The 23,292-nt window shown below is 41.9% G+C and overlaps 1 long non-coding RNA gene across 12 annotated transcripts in view; it reads right to left on the bottom strand.

Moving 5' to 3' along the window:
* Positions 1–23,292, bottom strand: part of LOC128341280 (uncharacterized) — a 563,294-nt gene that overhangs the window by 94,067 nt on the left and 445,935 nt on the right. For all 12 annotated transcript variants that reach the window (XR_008314304.1, XR_008314307.1, XR_008314311.1 and 9 more), the window contains one exon: positions 19,009–19,159. This is a non-coding gene — a long non-coding RNA (uncharacterized LOC128341280). The remainder of the gene's footprint in view (positions 1–19,008; positions 19,160–23,292) is intronic.

The raw sequence follows: 23,292 nt of genomic DNA, 5'->3' as shown, positions 1-23,292 counted from the left end.
GTGTACATAAGTGTGGATTGTAACGTTCTATGTGCCAAAAGTCTTGGGACACAAACATTGAGAAATACACGTGTGCAGCCCCCCTTCATTTCAGTAGGGATTGTGCAAGAGAACTTCCTGGTGCATTTTGAAAATAAGCTGGTGGATAAAAAGGAAGAGTCAGTGAAATAAAAATGTGACTACAAGTTACATGCTAAGGAAAAAAAAGTGTTATTCAGAAATAATATCCAGTGTGAATACAGCTAATCAAGACAAAAGTGGTATCTCATTAAAGACTATCATACTGTTCTCCATATGCAGCTACCATTAGATAGTGTAGATTCCCATGTGAACATAATTATTTTATGAATAACATACACCACAAGTTTAATAGCTTTCTTGTACTTTTAAAGTTGAAGAAACATTCTATTAATCTACTTCACACATGGAATGCTACATAATTGGTTTTCGATCAACATGCTTTATTAGTACTACCATCTTTAAATTTCAGGAGGAATATTAATCAGTTCAACAATTTTATTTAGTATTGTGCTAAAAGAGACCCTTCTTTTAGTACAACTAGGGTCAAGGTAGACAATACTGATCAAATTAAAGCCAGTCAATAAAGCCACATATTCTTGAGGCTAGATTGTATAATCTAAGGGCCAAACTATATTACACAGAAATACATATATTAAAATACCACTGGCTACTTTGCCTAAGTTATTTTCGACAGAAACACATACTGAGGGAGGGAAGTGCCAAATCCCACCCACTGCTTCCCCCCTCTCAACTTCATCCATTCCCAAAGCTCTTGTGCATGTGGGTTTCCAGAGGCAGCACATACAGCCCTCTGCCACTTTCCAATGAACATAGGAACATAGGAAGCTGCCATATGCTGAGTCAGACCATTGGTCTATCTAGCTCAGTATTGTCTTCACAGACTGGCAGCGGCTTCTCCAAGGTTGCAGGCAGGAATGAAAAAGACAAAAGAATAAAAAAGCACACTTGGCTCAAGCTGTTTGTAGTCTCTTCAAAAGCTGATGGCATGAGCAACTTGGCCTAGACATCTTTTCTCCAGCCTTCCTTTTCAGCTCACTGGTCATTTAGTAGCCACTAGGAAGGTGCAGGAAGGGCTGCCCCAAATGGACTCTCAGGCTGGCAGTAGTTTCATCAGGACCTGGTGGGATGCAGCTCCAGATATCTTTAATGAGATATCACTTTTGTCTTGATTAGCTGTATTCACACTGGATATTATTTCTGAATAACACTTTTTTTTTCTTAGCATGTAACTTGTAGTCACATTTTTATTTCACTGACTCTTCCTTTGTATCCACCAGCTTATTTTCAAAATGCACCAGGAAGTTCCCTTGCACAATCCCTACTGAAATGAAGGGGGGCTGCACACGTGTATTTCTCAATGTTTGTGTCCCAAGACTTTTGGCACATAGAACGTTACAATCCACACTTATGTACACAATTAGAATTAACATCGAACTCTTAAGCACATAGAAAATAGCTGTCAAGGCACTCCCTAGCTGCCTTGAGTTTCTTGCTTTTGAGCTTCCTGAACTCTTGGCTTTTGTCTTTCCCTCAAGGCATACATAGCGGAGCATTACAAATATTACAACCTCACCTGTAGCTGACACACTTACAAGTATTCTAGCCTTTATGGACAAATATGAGCAAAAGAAGTTTGCAGAGGACATGCAGGGACTTAACACAGCCCAATGTTCCCTTTTTATTTTTTATTTATCATATTTATATGCCGCCTGATATGAGCATCACTAAGCAGTGTACACAGTTTAAAACACAACAGATATAAAACAGGAAAAACAGCTAAAACAATTTCACAGTATAAAAAGCTAAACAATCTTATGAGATGAAAACTAATTGAACAGTTTAAAATTTATTTCAGTTAAAAGCCTGAGAAAACAGGTGTGCCTTTGAGGGTCTTCCTAAAAGCCAACAGAGAAGGACATGCTCTTATTTTAACCAAGAGCATATTTCAAAGCCCCAGGGTAGCCACAGAGAAGGTCGTGTCCTGAGTGACCACCAAAGGAGCCACCAGCAGCTGTAACCAGACCTCCCCAGGTGATCTTAAAAAGTGATATGATTCACAACAGAGAAGGGGCTCTCTTAAGGACCCTGGACCCAAGCCATTCAGGGCTTTATAGCTAATAACCAGCACTTTTTATTTCGCTCAGAAACATAGCAGCAGCCAGTGAAGTTCTTTGAAAATTGGTGTTATATGGTCCCTTTGGGTTGTTCCAGGGGACAGTCTGGCTGCCGCATTCTTACCAATTGTAGTTTCCAGACTATGTACAAAGGCAGTCCCATGTAGAGTGCATTACAGCAGTCAAGCCTGGAGGTTACCAGCATATGCGCCACTGTTTTAAGGTCATTTACTTCCAGAAATGGGCGCAGCTGACGTATCAGCCAAAGCTGATAAAAAGCACTCCTGGCTACTGCCTCAACCTGAGAAACCAGAGAGAGTTTTGGATCCAGGATCAATTCCAAGCTACATAAGTGATCTTTCAGGGGAAGTATAACCTCATCTAGAACAGGCAGATCTAAACCATCACTTGGGTCCCAATACCCCACAGTCAGTAGCTCCATCTTATTTGGATTCATCTTCAGTTTTATTATCCACAATAATAGAAACCCAGTTAAAATGTGTTCCAAAAAGGAGAAGAAGTACCACCAAGTCTGGGAGGATCCCAGCATGGCTAACAAATAAAGTCATGGAAGTTATAAAGGGGAAGAAGACTTCCTTCAGAAAGCCTGTCCAAATGAAGAGAACAGAAAGAAACACAAACTCTGGCAGAAGAAATGCAAGGACATAATAAGGGAGGCGAAAAGAGAGTTTGAGGAAGCAGGAGACCTGCCAGGGAGGCAGTTGGACCGTTAGATGTTGAGGGAGTGAAAGGGATTATTGAAGAGGGTATGGAGACTGCAGAGAAGCTAAATGAGAAGCTTTGCATCTGTCTTCACAGCAGAGGATACTGAGCGTATACCTATGCCTGAACAACAACAACAACATTTATATACAGAACTTCTCAGGGACAGAGGCTGAAGAACTGAGTCAGATAGAGGTGACGAGAGATGATGTTCTAAACTGTCTGAAAACATTAAAAATTAACAAATCGCCAGGGCCCGACAGCATCCACCCAAGAGTACTTAAAGAACTCAAATGTAAAATTGCCAACATCCAACATATAACTTATACCTATAATCAGGCTCTGTACCCAAGCCCTGGAAAGCAGCCAACCTAACACCAATTTTCAAAAAGGGATTCAGGGATGATCCGGAAAATTACAGGCTGGTTAGCTGAACATCTGTTCCTGGCAAATTGAAGGAAAGCATTCTCAAGGATAAAATTGTTATGCATATAGAAGGCCAGGCCCTGCTGAAGGAGAACCAGCATGTCTTCAGCAAAGGAAATCTTGCCTCACTAACTTTTTGGAGTTATTTGAGAATGTCAACATGTGTGGATAAAGGTGTATACCTGAACTTCCAAAAAGCTTTCAACAAAGTTCCTCATTAAAGATTCTTGAGAAAACATAGCAGTCATGGGATAAGGGGACAAGTTAATGTGTGGATTGGTAACTGGTTGAAGGACAGGAAACAGAGAGTAGAAATAAATGGACAATTCTCTAAATGGAGAGAAATAAGAAGTGGGGTCCCCCCACCAGTGCTCTTTAACTTATCCATAAATGATCTAGAAGTTGGGGTAAGCAATGAGGTGGCCAGATTTGCAGATGACTCCAAACTATTTAGTACAGTGAAATCCACAACAGAATGCGAGGAGCTCCAAAAAGATCTCTCCAAACTGGGGGAGTGGGCAACAAAATGGCAAATGCAGTTCAGTGTAAAGTGATGCATATTGGAGGGGACACCCCAATTTCACATATACACTGATGGGGTCTGAGCTGTCAGTCACTGACCAGGAGACAGATCTTGGGGTCATGGTGGACAGCTCATTTAAAGTGTTAACGCAATATGCGGCAGCTGTGAAAAATGACAATTATATGCTTGGAATATTAGGATTGGGTTTGAAAATAGAACTGCTAATATTATATTGCCCTTATACAAAACTATGGTGCAGTGACAACTGGAGTACTGCATACAGTTCTGGTCACCATATCTTAAAAAGGACATTGTAGAACTGGAAAAGGTGCAGAAAAGGGCAACCAAGATGATCAAGGGCCTGGAGCACCTTCCTTGTGAGGCAAGTTGACAACGCCTGGGGCTTTTTAGTTTAGAAAAAAGACAACTGTGGAGACATGATATCATCTATAAAATCAAGCATGGTTTGGAGAAAGTTGATAGAGATAAATCTTTCTCCCTCTCGTATAATACTGGAACAAGTTGTCATCCCATGGAACTAATTGCCAAGAAATTTAGGACCAACAAAAGGAAGTACTTTTTCACACATAGAAGTATGTCTGTAAAAGTATTAATTGTATGGAGAGAATGGAAAGAGAGAAATTCTTCTTCCTCTCTTACAACACTAGAACCAGGAGTCATCCCATGAAACGGAAGGCTGGGAAATTTGGGGCTGACAAATGGAAGTACTTTTTCACACAGTGCTTAATTAATCTATGGAATTCTCTGCTACAGGATATAGTAATGGCCACCAGGTTGGACGGCTTTAAACATTGCTTAAACAAATTCATGGAGGATAGGTCTATCAATGGCTACTAGTCTGGTAATTACAGTATAGGCCACCTCCAGCCCCAGAGGCAAGATGCTTCTAATTACCAGTTGCAGGGGAGCAACAGCAAGAGAGAGGACATGCCCTCAGCTCTTGTCTTGTCTGTGGGCTTCCCAGAGACGTCTGGTGGGTCACTGTGTGAAACAGGATGCTGGACTAGATAGGCCTTGGGCCTGATCCAGCAGTGTTTGCTTATGTTCTTATCCCTCACCCAGTCCATTACCACCTGCAGGTATGCATTTAGGGAAGTTATACCATTTCATAGTGAGGTTGATAAGGAGAAATAGATCAGGGATACTGATAACGCCCTGAAACAAACCTGATGATCTCTCCCAGTGGTTTCATGTAGATGTTAAACAGCACTGGAGACACTATGGAGCCTTGTGAAACTCCTTACTTTAGTTCTCACTTTGCAGAGCAGCAGTCTCCAAGTGACACCATCTGGAACCTAGCAGAGAAGTAGGAACGGAGCTACTGTGAAAGAGTTTCACCCAATCCTAACTCCCTCAGGGGAACCAGAAGGATACCATTGTCTCCATAGTGTCGAAAGCCATCGAGAAATCCAAAAGGATCAGCAGAATCACACTCCCTCTGTCAATAGTATCCTATAAGAGGAACTGCTGAACAGAGGAGAATCTGCAGTAACTGTGGGATCCAGTTTGAATTATGAGATCCAGCCTGTATACGAGAGATTTTATCTGGGGCGGGGGGATCATTGAAGATGTCACAGCAAGTGACTGATGGTTCCAAGTTCAAATTCAAGGGGGAGGGGGCATATACCAGCCCCCTCACAACCCTAGAAAACTCTGCTGGATGTGAATTTGTGGAAGCAATGCACACAGAAAAGAACTGCTTCTTTGCCACCCGCAGCACAGATCTTCAAATGTTCTCTGTTGTGTTCTGTCAGATTTGTGCCAAATCTTCCTCCACTTGAACTCTATTCATCTACCTCGCCACTTCAGCTTCTACACCACCACAGGGCTGATTTTGAAGCAGGTCGGTGAGGATGCTTAGGAGCGATCATGTCTACTGCTCTAGTGAGTTCATTATTCCATCTCTGTACCAGACCATCGACAGAATCACTAGCAGAACCAACTCTAAATCATAGCCAACCCTAAACCCCTTCCCTCTTTCTCTTGTAAACTAATAGGTACATGGATGATTTTGCCAGACTACTGTTACAAGAGAGCCAGCGTGGTGTAGTGGTTAGAGTGCTGGACTAGGACCGGGGAGACCTGCGTTCAAATCTCTATTCAGCTATAAAACTAGCTGGGTGACTCTGGGCCAGTCACTTCTCTCTCAGCCTAACCTACTTCATAAGGTTGTTGTGAAAGAGAAACTCAAGTATGTGGTATACCGCTCTGGGCTCCTTGGATGAAGAGCGGGATATAAATGTAAAAATAATAATAATAAAATAATAATGCAACCATTTGTAATATTAAGGGGAAAATTCTGAAAATACCAACAAAGATATACAAGAAGAGGATTTCATGGATTTGCTACCAACAATAGCCCTATTCAGACATTATGTTCTGAGCATGTACCATCTTTCTACAAGATACACATGATTGACTGCTGATGTGTTTGCATGTATAATTATTCAGAAATTACACTCATTACATTACACATGATCTACACTCTACATTTTCTAGGGATCCGTTCCCATGCTCTCTTTAAATGAACAAATGTATACATGGAAACATATGCACGCAAAAGAAATCTGCATGTACATACAATATAATGTGTGAATAGCCATAATGCTTTCCAGACAAGCTGAACATAAGGAAAAAAGAAAAGAAAAGGATACCCATATGTGAAAGAACCATGGTCTTAATCTGAATTTACAGAAAACTTAGATTCATTACTTTTAGTTACTTTACTACTTTGCTTATTTCTAAATTTCTCTTTGTATTTTTGTCTTTTTTCTGGTCAATGGCAGTAATAAAGATTGACTGACTACTTTTAGACATCTACCTGGTCTCAGTGCCACAAAAACCTAATAGAAAGAAAGCACACCACTGTGAAGTTTGTAAATCCCTTATTTGCACAGGACTGAAGGTTTGGAAAGACATAAGAAAATCACATTAACCAGTTATGTGTTCCTTCCTGCACCTCAGCAAAATCCTGAGTACAACATATTGCCAAATGATCCAAGTAAAAAAAAACCTCTGATTCAGCCTGAATCCTTGCCTATTAGAGTAGGCAATTTGGTTGCTTATCACCTTTATGCCTTGCAGTGCTTGGTCATTAGGATGCAGTTATTCATCCTGACAGCATTAGAGTTACATGGCTGAAGGGCTCAGACAGGGATCTGTTTTCCAGTACTGGTTAACTAGCTGAAGTATTTATTTTGGGTTAGCACTTATGGGCCCATTTAAAAAAGGACTTTCCATTTACACAAATGGGTCTAACTGCTGTTTAATGCGCATGCACGTGTGTGTGTGCGCGCACACACACACACACACACTCTCTCACTCATTAGTTAATAATCTTTTTTATTATTGGAACATATGATCATCGCAGAAGAAACTGAGAAGCCTATCAATATGATATCCCTATGAGATTACATTAATTTACTTATCTGTGACATTCTCTCCAGTTCACATGCCATGCAACTTGCAATAAGATTTACAGGTCCTCAATAAAACTGGCATCTTAAAAATCTATCATTAAAAAGATTCGAAACCAATAGCCACAGGAATAGCTTTCTGAGAAAAATTTTCATTGGTGGGAGGGGGATCTCATACAACCCATTTGGGAGAGCATGCCATAGTGTAGGTTCCACTCCTGTGAAAGTCCTGGCTCCATATTTGCGCAGTAAGTTCTTACCCCTGTAAAGGACAGTTTTCAGAACATAGCCTTTCTAAAGATCTGAGGGATTGAGGAAGTACATATGAGAAGAGACAGTCCTACAAATAAATCAAATAACGTAAGAAAAATCTAGGTAAGGCACTTGGGTGCCTCTTTACATCCATGAGGAACAACACTGGCATCCTTGAATTAAATATGCCACCCACATATTTAAGCGCCACATAACTGGATTCTGTGATAAAGGGATCATCAATCATGCCTGCCAGGGTAGAGCAACATGCGGCTACCTTGCCCCCTGCTCTAAAATTAAGAACATGAGGACATAAGAACTGCTGGATCAGGCCCAAGGCCTATCTAGTCTAGCATCCTGTTTCCCACAGTGTCCCACCAGATGCCTGTGAGAAGCCCACAGGCAAGACAAGAGCTGAGAGCATGTCCTGTCTCTTTCTGTTGCTCCCCTGCAACTGGTATTTAGAGGCTTCTTGCCTCTGGGGCTGAAGGTGGCCTATAGCCACCTATAGTCTATGGTCTAGTAGCCATTGATAGACCTGTCCTCCATGAATTTGTCTAAGTACCTTTTAAAGCCCTCAAGAAAGGAAGAAGAATTTATCTCTCTACATTCTCTCCATACCATTCATACTTTTATAGACCTCTATCATTTCTCCCCTTAATTGCCTTTTTTCTGCATTTGTCATTTTGTCACCCATTCACTCAGTTTGGAGAGGTCCTTCTGGAGCTACTCAAAATCTGTCACAATCCCTAAATAGTTCAGTGTCATCTGCAAATTCGGCCACTTCACTGCTTACCCCCAACCTCTAGATCATTTATGAACAAGATAAAGAGCACTGGTCCCAGTACCAACTGGGGGACCCCACGTCTTACTTCCCTCCATTGTGAAAACTCTCCATTTTTACCTGCCCTCTGTGTCCAGTCCTCCAACAAGTTACCAATCCACACATGAACCTGTCGCCTTATCCCATGACTGCTATGTTTGCTCAGGAGCCTAAGGAACGTTACTAGCAGCCTCTTCTTCTCCCTTTGCACTTCTTGCAAGCTTTGCAAAAAGTGTGAGCAGAGGCAAAGATTGCATGGGTCAGAGCAGTCCCAAAGAACTGCTATGATAGTGCTGGTGAGGGGCATCTGCTGGTGATCCAGTAACCTCCCATCTGAGGCTACTGCCTCACCTTGCTTCTTGAAAGGGCTGCCCCGATCCCTACTATCTGATGAAGAGGATTATGGTCTTCCAAAACTTAATCCATATTAAATGTATTAGTGGTTAAGGTGCTACAAGACACTTTGTTGCTGTTGCGGTAACAGATTAACACAGTCTCCCCTGTGGAAGTTACCACTACTGTTCAATACACTAGATCCTTATCAGACCTTCAGATACTTGAACAGAAGACAGAAAACACCATTATTATTTTTACATTATAGGAACTATTCACATGACTGTTTGGGAGGGAGAGTGGCAACGGGGAGGCTATGAAAGCTTCCCTTCCCTCCCCCGCCAGATGATCCTTTGAACGTTGCTGGGAGTGCAGACCTCACTCTCAGAAGAGCAGCGCTGAGCCAGTGCACTGCTCTGAAGGCTAGAGCAATGTGTCCCAGCCTCCAAGTATCCCACAATGCATCTGGGGATCCCCCTCATCAGACAAGAGTTCTAGGCGCCCATCTTTGGGTCACACACACAATCCTGGCAGCTGGGTTAAGGGAGTCCTCGTTCCCTTAACCTCAGCTAAGAGCCAGGCTTAAAAGTAAGGTTTGGCTGGGTGGGAATGCCGAGATACAGGTGGATTCTGGTGCTCTACATGAGCAGCCTAGCCCAGCTGTTCTGACCTGGGCTAGAGTGCTTGTGAGAAGAGTCTCATCAGTTCATTAATGCCAGGTTCCCTTACCTTTGCTTCAAGTGAAATGCATTTGTTCTCTTTCTTTGCTTAGATGAGGGATGAACTACATCAAGACCATACCCTCGGGTTATTACATTCCTGGGCAGGGCAATAAATTTGATTGCTCCTTGTACTTGAGAAGGAGTTAAAAACTAGAATATGAGAATTTTAAATCTTTGCACAATTATACAATATCCTGTCTCAAGTTTCAAATGGGAAAGTGTTTAATGCTAGTTGTTGCCCCTTATAAAAATTGACACTAAACCATAAACTTGGATAGTTATTGTATATAATGTCTATAACCATGGTGTCTGAAATCCTTTAACTGACCTTAATTCATTATGGAAATGGGAACTTTGAGCAAGTACAGTACATGGGCAATATAAATTAATAAATAAAATACTAACCAATTGAGATAATTAATCTCTAATTTCATTTCACAGCGTATAACTGATATCTCATCCACTGATCCATGCTAAAACAAACACTAATTACAGCACATCTTGGCTTCAGACATGCTGTGGTTTTGACTATTTAAAAAATGCCTCAAATATTTTTATTTTTCAAACCAATTCCACAAGCGCTCAGTCCCACAGAGAAGGCAGAGCTGCTAACACACATGGTGGTTAAAGAGCATATGAATTAGACTCCACATAAGCAAATTTCTTTGTAAGTAATTTATATTGTATGGTAAACTTGTAGCCAACGAGAACAGCAAATTAAAGCATTAATCACATCTGTAAAATTTAAGGCTTTCTGCATACAGAAAAAAAATTAGGGAAATACATTTTCTTGTATTGCTAAAATAAATATTCCACATATGGAAGCCAGTCTAATTCTTCTCATTATGGTGGGGATGAAGATGAACATTAAGCCCATATAACATTTCTTTCAGAATTAGTCGATAGCTCATTTTAGTAGGTAGCACATATTTCCAAACCTGAAATGTTCACATTCAATCAGATTTGCTGCCATTCCCCCTTACCCCCTCCCCACACTCGTTCCTTGCTGCTGGAGCTTTTCATCTGCAGTAGGAAACCGCCATCATTATTCCATATCACATACTGATGATAAGGCAGAACAGTAACAAGCACTTTCCCTGGCATTAAGCAGGCAGTAAAGTTGTGGTAAAGAAACTTGGTCTAAAATTATCTTCCAATCCAATCCAGTCCAATCTAATCTAATCCAATCCAATCTAGTCTTCTCAGTCATTAACCGAATGCTCTAAATCACTCTATAAATGCTTTGTGTAGACACACACATGCATGCACGCATGCGAGAGAACCATGGCTGATGAACTTCCTATTTTACATCAGCCATGAACTCACCTATGCATTTTCAGATGTTATTAGGCTGGTTATGCAGGTATAATGTACATGCAAGGGACATGCATCTATGCCCATTTATTAGAATGCCGGAACAGGGCTTCTGTTTGTACACTGGTACATGTGGGAATTCAGTTCAAGTATTCCAGTGAATGTGCATTGCTATTTCCAGGAGTGCATCAAGTTGAGCAATGGCCAGAACTGCCCCTTGAGGACCAGCCATATTCCAAAAGACTCCTCCTCCAAATGGACTGCCTTCTCCTGGCTGATAAACTCCTCATTTGGGGAGGATGGTCTCATTTACAAATGGGGGAGAATATAGCATTGGTGGCGGGTTCCTTGGCTGCAAGATTCGTGTTAACGCTCACTTCCTATTCACAGTCGGGAGCTTCCCCCAGAGGCCCTTCCATCATCACCAACATTGTCTTCTCCCCACTGCCCATTTGGGATGTTCCTATTTGCAGATGAAGAGCATATTGGCCAAGAAAAAGAAGCATCAGCATGGACCTTTAAACTGGTCAACACTAAGGTTGCGCACACAAACGGTGGTTGGGTGGGGAGGGTGGGTAAAGGGGAGGCAGGCTTGCACCTACTGTACCATCCCCCAGATGATAGTCCTGCTGCTCAGAGCAGTGCGGATTGAGCACCAACACAATCCATGCTGCTCAAATGAGTTCCAGCCTCCAGGCATCCCACAATGCACTGCACAGCATGAGCAGTGCATTGGGGGAATCCCCCATGATTCGGGTGCTCTAGGTGCCTGTCTCTGTGTGTGCTTGGGGTGCATGCAAACAGTGCATTAAGGGCCAAGCTAGACATAGAGGCTGTTCACATGATCGTGCAGGCAGGCAGGGGGGTGGGGGAAGACCAACAAATGCTTCTGGGAGTGCAGCTCGAGCTCCCAGACAATCTGCACTGCTCCAAGCAGTGCGGATCTACCGAGGCAAATATGACGCATCCCAGCCTCTAGATATCCCACAGTGCACCACGCAATGAGCGTGCTACATTGGAGAATACCCTCATGAGACAGATGCTCTAAGCACCTGTCGCTCTGTGCGCTTGGCCTACAAACAGCCCTGAGCATACACACGATTCTGGCACGGGTGCAGAGGCGTAACTATAGGGGGGGCAGGGGGGGCACGTGCCCCGGGCGCCATCTTTGCTGGTCACATGGGGGGCGCTGCCATGACAAAAAAATTTTTTTTTAAATTTTTTTTAAAAAAATTTTGTTAATACAAATGTTTCCTGCTCAGTGCAGCAGCGCTGCAGCAGTCAAGGGAGCGCGTCAGCGCCCCCTCCCCCATGAGTGATCCCTTCCGCGCCGCCCGCACCCCCCCCCATTGCTTTGCTGGCACCTGGCGGCCAGTCAGTGGCCTGGCTTGGCGGCGGCGGCGGGTGCTTGTGAGGAAAAACCTAAGTATAATGTAGTATGTGGGGGGGGGGGGCGCAGGGGGCGCCATTTCAGTGCTTGCCCCGGGCGCCGTTTTCCCTAGTTACGCCTCTGCACGGGTGTTAAGGGCTAAAGGCCGGGCCTCAATGTGGAGTTAGGCAGGTAGGCAGTGCTGGATCCACGTGGATCCCAGCACTGCACATGAGCAGCCTAGCCCAGACTTGGTTGCCCTATCCTGGGTTAGGCTGCTCATGAGAACAGCCTTATAATTGTAAATGCAGGCCTGAGACAAAAAATGAAAACCATGGTCTAGATTGCCTCCTCTTCTCTGTAACATCTAGTAAAAAAATTCTATGCTGTATTACAACACAATGTCACATGTTTCCACATGATATCACGTTTCCCAATGATATGCCGTGGAGGCAGAGAAATGCAGAACATCTTGATGACACAAGGCAAGTTCTACTAGATAGCATAAGGAATGGAGGAAATGGAATTGTTAACATTTTGTATGGGAGTCTTATGTACCATCGAGTCTAGCTATAATTAGATACAGCACAACAATATGGCAGCCTGCCTACAATTTACTTTTAAAATCCTCAAGATACCTTTTTATCTGAAAGAACTTGCAACCTTCCTCTGAGGACAGGCTAAAAAGCAGCAAATCAAGTTCTCAAAGAGATCCAACTTTCTAGTGGGTTTTTTGGGGAACAATACAGAACAGGGCAGAAAAGAGAATGTGCTCAGGAATAAAACCAAGGCCCACTGGAAACTCATGGTTTGAGGTTCATGAACTGGTTTGACACTGAACCAGTTCGGACAAGGTCCGAACCAGTTGGGCACCGTGGGGAGGGGAGTGGCAAGCAGAATCTTTAAATAAGAGGAGAGCAGGTCCTTACTCACGTTCTGACGCTACATGCAGCTTCCTGCTACGGCGGCGCTCATCCCAGGTACATACGCGCAACACCAGCACACACATGGCATCCATGCATGTGGCATCTGCATGGTCAGCAGCACCATCCTGACCACACAGATGGTACCCACAAAGACACAGACACCATGTGCATGCCAACGATGCATGCAGGTACTTGGGATGAGCACCACTGTAGCAGGAAGCTGCATTTGGCGGCAGAAAGTGGGTAAGGACCTGCTCTCTTCTTATTTAAATATCCCGCTTGCCACTCTCCTCCCCATGGCACCGAACCAATTCACGAACCTCAGTTCATGTTAACGAACCTCAGCTTACATGAAGAGATAAGAAGAAACAGGTAAGCAGAGCTCAGTCAAAAGTATGGACTTGTTCTGATATCAGTACACACTAGGAACTGAATTAGTGCCACTCACAAAGTTAGATCGTTGGAGTGAGAAGAATGTTGGGAAGACCCCAACATATCTGCTGATGCCACTGGAGAAGATCCGTGGGATTGGGCCTGAAGAGTCAGAGTAGGAATGGGAACAACTGCTATCTATCTATCTATAGATTTAATATACTGCCCAATCCACAGACTTAGGGCGGTGTATTTGTGAGTGAATGTCAGGGAAGCGTTGCTGAAGGGGCCATTCAGTGAGGTCTCAAGAGACCTTGGCCTGACAGTAGTTGTGTCACCTGTGGAGGTGCACAAATGCCCACATTGCTGGTGACTAGAGGCTAGCTAGAAGGTCAAGGAGGAAACCTAAAGGGACTGAAAGTTTTAGCCTGCAGACTGGAGAAAGGATGATGAAGATATCTGAGGCAGAAAAGAGGATGGCTTAAGTGGTGATAAACATCTCCTTCCATTCCTTCTCCAAGTCTGAAGCCAGCCTGAAGGAAGTCAAAGATAGTTGGGAGTGAGTGGCTACTGATGTCCTCTGTATCCATTGTTGATTTGGGCTTGCAGATGAATTTGGAGAACTCACAACAACGTGCCTCAAATGAGAGCTGAACCCTTCAAGGCCCCTCAAGTGAGGTTGGAGTAAGTTTGTCTGCCCCCACCCTCAGCAGTCTCCACCCTTCAAAGAACACATATTTCCCCTACAAATTACTTACTGGGTGGCAGCTTCTTCGACTTTTTAAAAATGATGCTGGAGCAGATTCCCCCCCCCCCCAGCTGAACTAAGCTTCCTCCCACAGAGCCTCTTGAAACTAGTAGTCTTTCCAAGAGCTGCAGGCCATCCAAGCATGAGCAGTGAAGACAGATCATGATATAATGTCATGAGACAAGTTAGTTACCAGCCAACATTTCTGTTCTGAAAGATGAATAACAAAATGAGATATAATGGGACTACTATACTCACTTGGAAATCAATCCCATTGAACTCAATGTTACATAATAATCAGTAAACATGATTAGGACTGTTGCACATGATTTTTCTCTCTTTATGTTACATACTGCAAGGCTGTGAATCGTGATACTAATTGACCACTATGTGTGCACTAATGAAGAAATTAAATCACATGCTTTTTTCATGTATTTTCCTTAAAGAGGTTATGTTTTATGCTGACAGGGCAAAGCAGATAGAATAACAGGTTTCCAAAAACCTTGCTCATTTTGAGTAGTCTCAGACTACTTAATCATTTCCTAAGATGTTTTCACAGATTTCCAAAAATAATATTACCATTGTGATCTGCCACAGACAGATTCTTCTGAAGCTTTCTTCTTCTTCATTAATATACTTGTGGGGAAGGGTGGGGGTGAAATCTATTGGATGAAATTGTCACAGCATCAGAGATTTGAAAGGTGAGTGGCTCTTTTTCCAAGAGGCTGGAGTGATTTCCAGACCTTTCTATTGTATGAGGGTAAGAATAAATGCTCTTACTCAGTAGACTCAATGAACTTAAAACTGTAAGGTATAACAGCATCTCTGGATGCACAAGTTTGAAAATACTCTGCAGATATGGTAGGCATGACTAGTATTTTATTTAAATGTCTGTATTAAGCAGAACCCCCTCTCTGCTAAAAATGGGGAAAAAACAAACAAGTCATATTCATCAAAGTAATTGTGTAGGTACTTTCAGTACCAAAATGCCTAGAATGAAAGATTGAACTGCTAACGGCAGCGGTGACAGCCATGAATCATGGTAGGCTACTTCGGGGCCTTTACCACCATAAAACAAAAGATGTAGATGAAAAATGCTGCAATTAAGTGATTTGATTTCTGCCCCCTTTTTCCTACTGCATTTGTGCATGGCTGCACAGCAAAGATTGATGGGAAAAATTACTCTACGTGATCTCTGACAGAGCCTTGGAACAATTCTATAAGGGGGAAACATACAAATCAAACCAGCTTTCGTGTATTCAAACAAAATAATACATATAAAGCAAATACTTTAGCCTATATCCAAAGCACCAAAGATTTGCATGCACTCATAAATTGTGGAGAAATGCTTCTGCTATCAAAACCTACCTCATGGATTTTCCAGCTAGTTGGGTAATAGTGGTATTTGTTTTAAATAAATATTCAGTCAGTGCCACTGAGTGGCATCCTAAATACATTTGTTCAATGAAAAGAACAAATTGCAGATACAAAATTTGCAGAGGTTAAATGTTCTTATCTTTCATATCAATATATTAATAAAACTATAACATAAGATCATCGCAAAACCTCCTTTGCACATTACCCAAAGTTGCCATTACTGTCACTTAAATAGACATTTTCAGTGGCTTTATGTGACTGAATAAGGCATGATAGAATGGAGGGTTTTATGTATATAATGATGCTGGTATATGGGAGAACATAATACCATTGGTGGCACGCACTTTAAAAATCAGTAAAATGTGGAATAAAGCCCTGGGTAAAATAAACAAGCCCTAGTAATGCAAATGGGCAGCAACTTAACCACCTTTGCTGAGGTTATGGGGAGATTTATATCCTGGAGAGAGAGGAAAGACCACACAAATTCAGCCCACTGTAAAACAAAACAAAACAAAACAAAACTGCACAGTTGATTTTGACTTGAATATACACAATAGAATCAGCCCACTGGAAAAAAAATGTATGGAAGGTTTGATTCCATTATGCAGAGAGCAAAGCTTGTGTCTGAGGGGAGAAACTGGAGTATTGGTAATTAAAGTGAAGGCTTTTCATAAAAATCCTGATGCTACATTCTGTGTAAAGTAGCGGGGGCCAGGAACCTGTATATATATATTCCCATTTCAACACTCCTTCCGTGCCCCCTTTCAAAAATGCATTTGTTCATGTATTTTCACCCAGTAAATATACATTTTTCCCTATAGATTATGTTTACCCACAGTTCAAAAAACCATATATTTTGTTCTTGCACTTCCTTGACTTATTCAACATGAGGATTTCAATTTATTTCATAGTAAGCAAGCAAACAAAGGCCTCCTGAGGTAAGTTTATGTGCATAAGCCTCTCGTTCTTCAGTAGTCTTCTGCCTATCTGATTTATGATGGCCTACAAGCTATCATCTATAACTAGAAGAGAAAAACAACTTTTTAAAAACATTCAGAACTAATCCTCCTTCTGGATGAATTAGGGTCTTGGAATCTTTATACCAGTTGGTTGCATCAATTTAAAATACAAGCATGGGCCCTCTCATGCCCTGTGATTATTGACCACACAACGTATTTTTTTACATTCCAGTATTATGGAATATTATAAAGCCAGAGTTTTCGTTTTAGTCCACTCTTATCTAGTCAGTCAATCTTTAAGCCAGATTTTTTAAAAGGAGACATTTTGGAATCAACATAGTTTGGAGGATCAATACACTATGAAAAATTAGAAGCCTGATTAATGTTATTGCCTTTTTCCCAAGGACACATAAAAGTAAATGTAGCTTACTGAACCCACAAAGAAGAAGCAAAGAGAAGAAGCAATTATTTCACACAGATGACAGTGACATCTTAATGAAACACAGGTGCATAGGGGTATGCAAGGCAACTCGGTTCAAACTGCGAATCAAACTAGCCTGGTTTGGGCAGTCTGATTTAATATTGGACTGGACTGGTTCAGACCAGTTCAGGGCAGTGTTCCCTCTAAATGGGATTCCCAGATGTTGTTGACTACAACTCCCATAATCCCCAAGTAAAAGCTATTGCAGCTGAAGATGCTGGGAGTTGTAGTCAACAGCATCTGGGAATACCTCTTAGAGGGAACACGGGTTCAGGGTTATACAGGTAAAGGGGAATCTGGTGAGGATTCCTCTTTACCTGTAATGGGGCAGGGAGGCTTCCAAGCCTAGAGAGAGCAGGAGGGAGTCTGTAGTACTTAAAAACAGTGGGGGCAGCAGCTCCAATCCCTACCCCCACCAGCCTCCCCCAGAGTAGGCAGGGCTGACGGTGACCCAATTCGGGCCTTCTCTGGCCTGGTTCTGGCCTCCACACATGTTACTGGCTACTCTAAGGGAGACCAGTGGGGGTGAGAGGGAGCAGTTCAACTGGAACCAAACTGCGCCAAGTCAGTTTAAATCCGGTTTGGATTTGAGCCAAACTGAGAAAACTGGTTTTATGTACACTCCTACTGGTACAATGAGATAAACACTGATGTAACCAATGCTTCTGACGAGCTGTAGACCAGCACTGCCCTGGTGTGTACATGTGGAAGGAATATGAATTACTTCCCTTCCCCTAGAAGCCCTATGTGTCTCCTGAAAATATGTCCCTGAAGTCTGCATGATGTTCAGGGACATATTTTTTGGGAGGCACAATGTGAGAAGGTCATTAAATCCCACCACCACTTCTGAGCCAGCAGTGTAGCTGAGTTAGTTGAACTTTTCAGAAGCACCAGTACTTCTCCCATTGCACTGACACTTCATTAGGATGTCACCCAGTGTCATTTGGAAGCAGGAGTAACCTTACAGCATAGTGAGGTGAAGTTGTTGCATTGGGCAACAGATTCCAATGAGTATGCCATTTTCCTTCTTCCAACCTTCATTTGTATCTGCTGGATGGCTGGAGAAGGAATGTAATTTTGATGTTTTGCTCAAGATTTTGAAACACCTGGCACTGTCAGGAACAAACAGTGGTTTCTAGCTTGTTCTTACCAACATAGAAACTTAGGAACCGGCCTTATACTGAGTCAGACCATTGGTTCATCTATCTCAGTATTGTTTACACTGACTGGCAGTGGCTTCCTAAGACAGGAGTTTCTCCTGCCCTACATGGAGATGCCAGGAAGTGAACCTGAGATCTTCTTTGGCTCTATCCTTAGAGGAATATCTTATAGTGCTCACATGTACTCTCATCCAAATGCAAACCAAGACAGATTCTGCTTAGCAAAGGGAACAATTCATACTCGCTACTACAAGACCAGCTCTCCTCCTATATGATAAACTATGTTTATATCTGTGCTATTTGAGTGCTGGTATACCCATCAGCTCCTGGTGAACTTGTGTCTTTGATAACATTGTGGCTAGGAAACTTTAATGAGGATACTTCTCCCATTCCTAAAACATTGTGATACTACCAACTTCAGATCAGCACATGGATGACCTATTTATTATACCCCACCATTCTAAAAAATATTATACCCCACCATTCTAAAAAAAATATTATACCCCACCATTCTAAAAATAAAAAGTATAAAGGTAGCTTACAATGATAAAATTAATAAAATAAAATCATAATGTAAATAAATGATGTGAAAACAGTAACAGATAATGAAAAAAACTTGATGCAAGTAGACATGTATTTTCACTAAAAGTACATAAGATAAAACAGAATATTATTATTTATTTCATTTATATCCTGCCTGGTACTCAAACATATCAAAAAGGTACTCAAACATATCAAATCATCAAACATTTTTAAAATGCAGTCAATCATACCATAACTAAAAGAAGTAACATCAAATTAAAGCAGCATAGAATCAGTAAAAAGAGCAGAACATTATACATTAAGAGCCAGTCTAAATTGATATGTTCTATCATATCTCTCAAGGGAGGACAAGGCCTGTACTTACGCATTGTAATTTCAGTGGGGTGGCATAGAGAGTAGGGCATCTTAAACTGCGCTTCGGGTTTGGGCAGGTCCATATGTGTGGCGGTGGTCCTTGAGGTAATCTGGCCCCAGTCCAGGGATTTCAAGATTAAGGACAGCACCTTAAACCGAGTCTGAAAACAAACAGTAAGCAATGAAGCTGAGATAAGCTCAGTCTGATATGCTTCAAATGCCAGGCTCCAGCCACAATTGCAGCCACCCCATTTTGCACTCTCTTTCTAACCAAAGACCCAGATAAATAGGACAGATTTTAAAATGCTTTTCTGTATACTCTGGTTCAGCACATACAGTTGTAACTCTTACCAGCTCATCTGTTAAATCTTCATATATATATAAAACACCCATGCCCCACTGTCTGTCTCAGTCCTGCTCTCAATAGACCTACTGCCAAGCCTAACTCAAGGGAGAAGAAAAGCCCCACAGAAAACACCATGACACGGTGTTACCTTCCTTTCACCAGAGCCCAGAAACAAAATAAAAGCTTTGCATGTTTGTGTGTAATACAATGTGTGTGCATGAACAAATATGCTCATTTAAAATCCAGCTCATTCTTTCTGCACTTTTAAGGGACACAGGTCAGCTTTGTTTGTTTGTTATATTATACTCTACCCCCCCCCGAGTATATTACTACTGCTTGGGGAGGCTCACAACATTAATAAAATAGATCCAATGTAAAACAAAAGACTAATAACATTAAACAAGTTAAGTTAAACATGTCAAAAGACCACGCTAAAACATTTACAATTACAATTTTGAAAAGTTTCAAATTAAAAGTTATTAAAAAAGCTAAGAACTGAGAACCATTAAAAAAAAAAACCCTAAAGAACCTACCAGATATAAGCAGCATTAAAAAACCTCTTTAAAACAATATGTTTTAAATTGTGGCTTTTTAAAATACTGAGGGAGAGGGAAGGAGAATGGTGAAGGGGCCATAACCGAAATGGGCCTGTCTCTCATCCCCGCCAACCAGTAACTGCTAGTGGCAGGGACATGAGCAGGACCTGAGATGATGAGCAGAGGGGCCTGGCAGGTTCATACGGATAAATGCGGTCCGACAATACCCTGGCCCCAAGCCATGTAGAGCTTTAAAGGTCAAGACCAACACTTTAAATCTAGCCCAGAAGCGGACTGGTAACTAATGAAGCTGCTGCAGGAAGCATGTGACACTCCTTACAGCAGCATTCTGGACCAGCTGAAGCTTCCAAGCCATCTTCAAGGTCAGCCCCATGTACAGCACATTACAGTAGTCCAATCTGGATGTTACCAAAGCATGAGTGGCTGAGGTCAGGTGCGGCTTCTCCAAGTAGAGTCGCAACTGGTAAAAGGCACCTGTGCACACTGCTGCCACCTGTGCCTCCAAGGACAGGTCCAGAAACACTCCCAAGCTGCAGACTTTGAGGATCGGTGTGAAGCGCCTGAGGGGGTTCTGCGGGGAGAGCGGGCTTAGCCCACTCTCTCCACAGACAAGCAGCTGCTTGTAGCTGGGCGGCCAGATCAGATTCATCAAGGGCTACTTGCTTGGAGCTGAGACAAATACTTTCCAATACCTTGCCCAAGAAGAGGAGGTTAGAAACAGATTGAAACATTTAAATCATTTGGGTCCAATTAGGGCTTTTTTAGGAGGGGCCTAATGACTGCCTCCTTCAGCTGAGGGGCACCACCCTGTGCTTCAGAGAGGCATTCACTACCCCGCCACCCATGGACCCAGTCCCTCCCTATTACCCTAGTGTGATATCCCTAGATATCACACATACATGCTTCAGAATTGGCTAGAGGTGTATGCACCTCAGCTTCCAAACCTTACCAATATGCTTAGCTGAGAAAGCTCAAAATAGAAAATGAGAATATATAAGTCAGTCTCAGATATTATGAAAGGAAGTATATATTTGCTCTGTTTAGTCTGATCTAGTTGAACTAATAGAACATAACTATGGGAACACTGGTAAATGAGCAGGAATGATTTCAGTAACTGCAGTCTGGAATGCTTTTTCTTTAGAAGTTCAACATTGAATTTGGAAGTGAAATGTATTGCTTTTAGTTGCATAAGTATTTAGCATTTTAGATGGCAAAATAAAGGAGGTATTTTGGCTGGGTACTCTTATACTATGTATTATTTTAAACATTTTAAAATCTGTTTAAAAATATTTCATAAATGCTGCAATCATCAGGGTTATTTACAGATCCTGTCATTGCAATCTCATGAACTGAATTAGTCTGAATGAAGGAAATGAAACAAGTCAGATTTCTCCAATAGGAGCTCTAAGCATGTGCCAAGAAACAACAATAACCACATGGACAATGGACAAATTAGGGTTAGTCATGACTATTACATGGAAGAAGTTAGTGATAATTATTTTAGGCAACATTGCTTCCAGTGATACTTAGCTATGACTTCAGCCAGCAACCAATGGATGCTTGTACAGTTCTATCCAATCTATTGGACTGAGAACTATAGATTTATCTAAGTACTCTGGCTATCTACTGATTAAATAATTTTTATCTGACTAATCATTTGCCTTTTAGCTAACCAATTAATTTATTAAACATAAATGCATTTGCATATAATCAAAATTTCAACATAGGTGCTTTTGTGAGATATCTCATGGATGCATGAGATAACACACATTTTAATAAATCAAAGCCACTGCTCATTATTAGACTACAAAGCTTTCTTTTTCAATCTACATTGCAGCAACACATGAGCCAAGATGATTTCAGGAAATGAACAAGTGGTATATGAACTAAATCTAACCCTCTCCAATTAATCAATTAATCAACTAATCTTCTAGTTGGTTGATTAAAAGCTTTCTGCCTAATAAATACAGAAATTATATCTCTCAGTTGTATGCTGTTTGGTATCTTCCCTCTAGCCTCAGTGTTCAACTGAGAAATCTTCTAAAATGTTCCAGAATGCAGTTTTATGCTATATAAATTGAATGTACAAGATATCTATTTGATAAATATTAACTATTTGATAAATGTTGTAGGTAATCAAAGCAAACTTGATGGATATCTCACATATTAGAAGTGGTGATCCACATGTTGCCCAGCCTTATGGAAGTGTTTCTGATTGGCCGTCACTGTTGCAGTCATCTAAGGAAGCGCTGGTGGTCTTGTGCAAATGTGTAATTACTGAAAGCAGTGCACCTGAACTTCAGGAGTCCTACGTATATTGTTTCCAATGTAAAAAGCACCCCTGAATAGGTATGTGCACAAACTGGGTCAGAAATCCACCACGTTTCCCCTGATGGTGCTGTCCCCCAAAATGCTCGCATGGGGCTGCTGCATACTGCCTTGGAGCCCTAGACAGTGTCATACCAGAAGTGACTGGGGCGCATGCAAGTGCATGCCGTGCGCATGCGCACCAGCCCCTTCTGCTACAATGCAGACTGGGGCTACAAAGAGGTATGCAGCAGCCCCACACCAGTGTTTTTGGGGACAGCACTGGTGGGGGAAACACAGCAGGGGAAGTAAGGGCACCCTCCCTGCCTCCCAGGAGTGCACAGACCCATTCATGCACATCTGAAGTGTGGGTGTGCTGCTTCCAGTATTTGTGCAAGACTGTTAGTGGTTCCTTAGGTGCCTGCAGCAGGAAATTCCCACTGCACAACATGCAGGCTGGTATTGTATTTATTTTATGGTCCAAACCATCTTGCAAACATACAATTAGTTTGGGCATCATATTGTTGATGGACATATTTTAATCAGGAATCGAAATGCTATTGTTGAAGTAATTTCCTCATTGGTAAAAAGTGCAGGTTTCCTCATGTGCCTCACCCTGCACTTCCTTTTTGACTGGTAACATAAGCCCTTTTCAAATGTTCAATATCTGTGGATAATGAGCAATCATGGAATCAGGATAGTGGCAACCTCTGACCGCAACCTATGTATATTGATTAGAACATATAAAGAGAAGACTCCCGTGTGTATAACGGTTTACATGAATACATGCAATCAGCAAGCCAGGATTCCTCATCATGAGTACAGATTAAAGAGTCCTCTGTGTATGCAGCTGTATGTGGACAGGAGCACCCAACCAATGCTCCATGAGTATAGGTCAGAGGCAGAACTCATTCCTATGAGTCTTTCTTAGTACTGAATAATACTGAATGATGAAAAAGTCTATGATGGTATTCAGGATTTGACTTAGAGCCAGTTCATATATTCAGCAAATGAAGGAGAAAGCCCTTCATCCTTCTTCACAGCTTTGGTGAACATATGAACAAACTGTTAGGTTTCAATACTA

Source organism: Hemicordylus capensis, chromosome 1, assembly GCF_027244095.1.
Source record: "Hemicordylus capensis ecotype Gifberg chromosome 1, rHemCap1.1.pri, whole genome shotgun sequence".
In the NCBI taxonomy this organism is placed as follows: Eukaryota; Metazoa; Chordata; class Lepidosauria; order Squamata; family Cordylidae; genus Hemicordylus; species Hemicordylus capensis.
The sequence above is the reverse complement of the archived record's forward strand: the minus strand, read 5'-3'. Positions and strand labels throughout refer to the sequence as shown.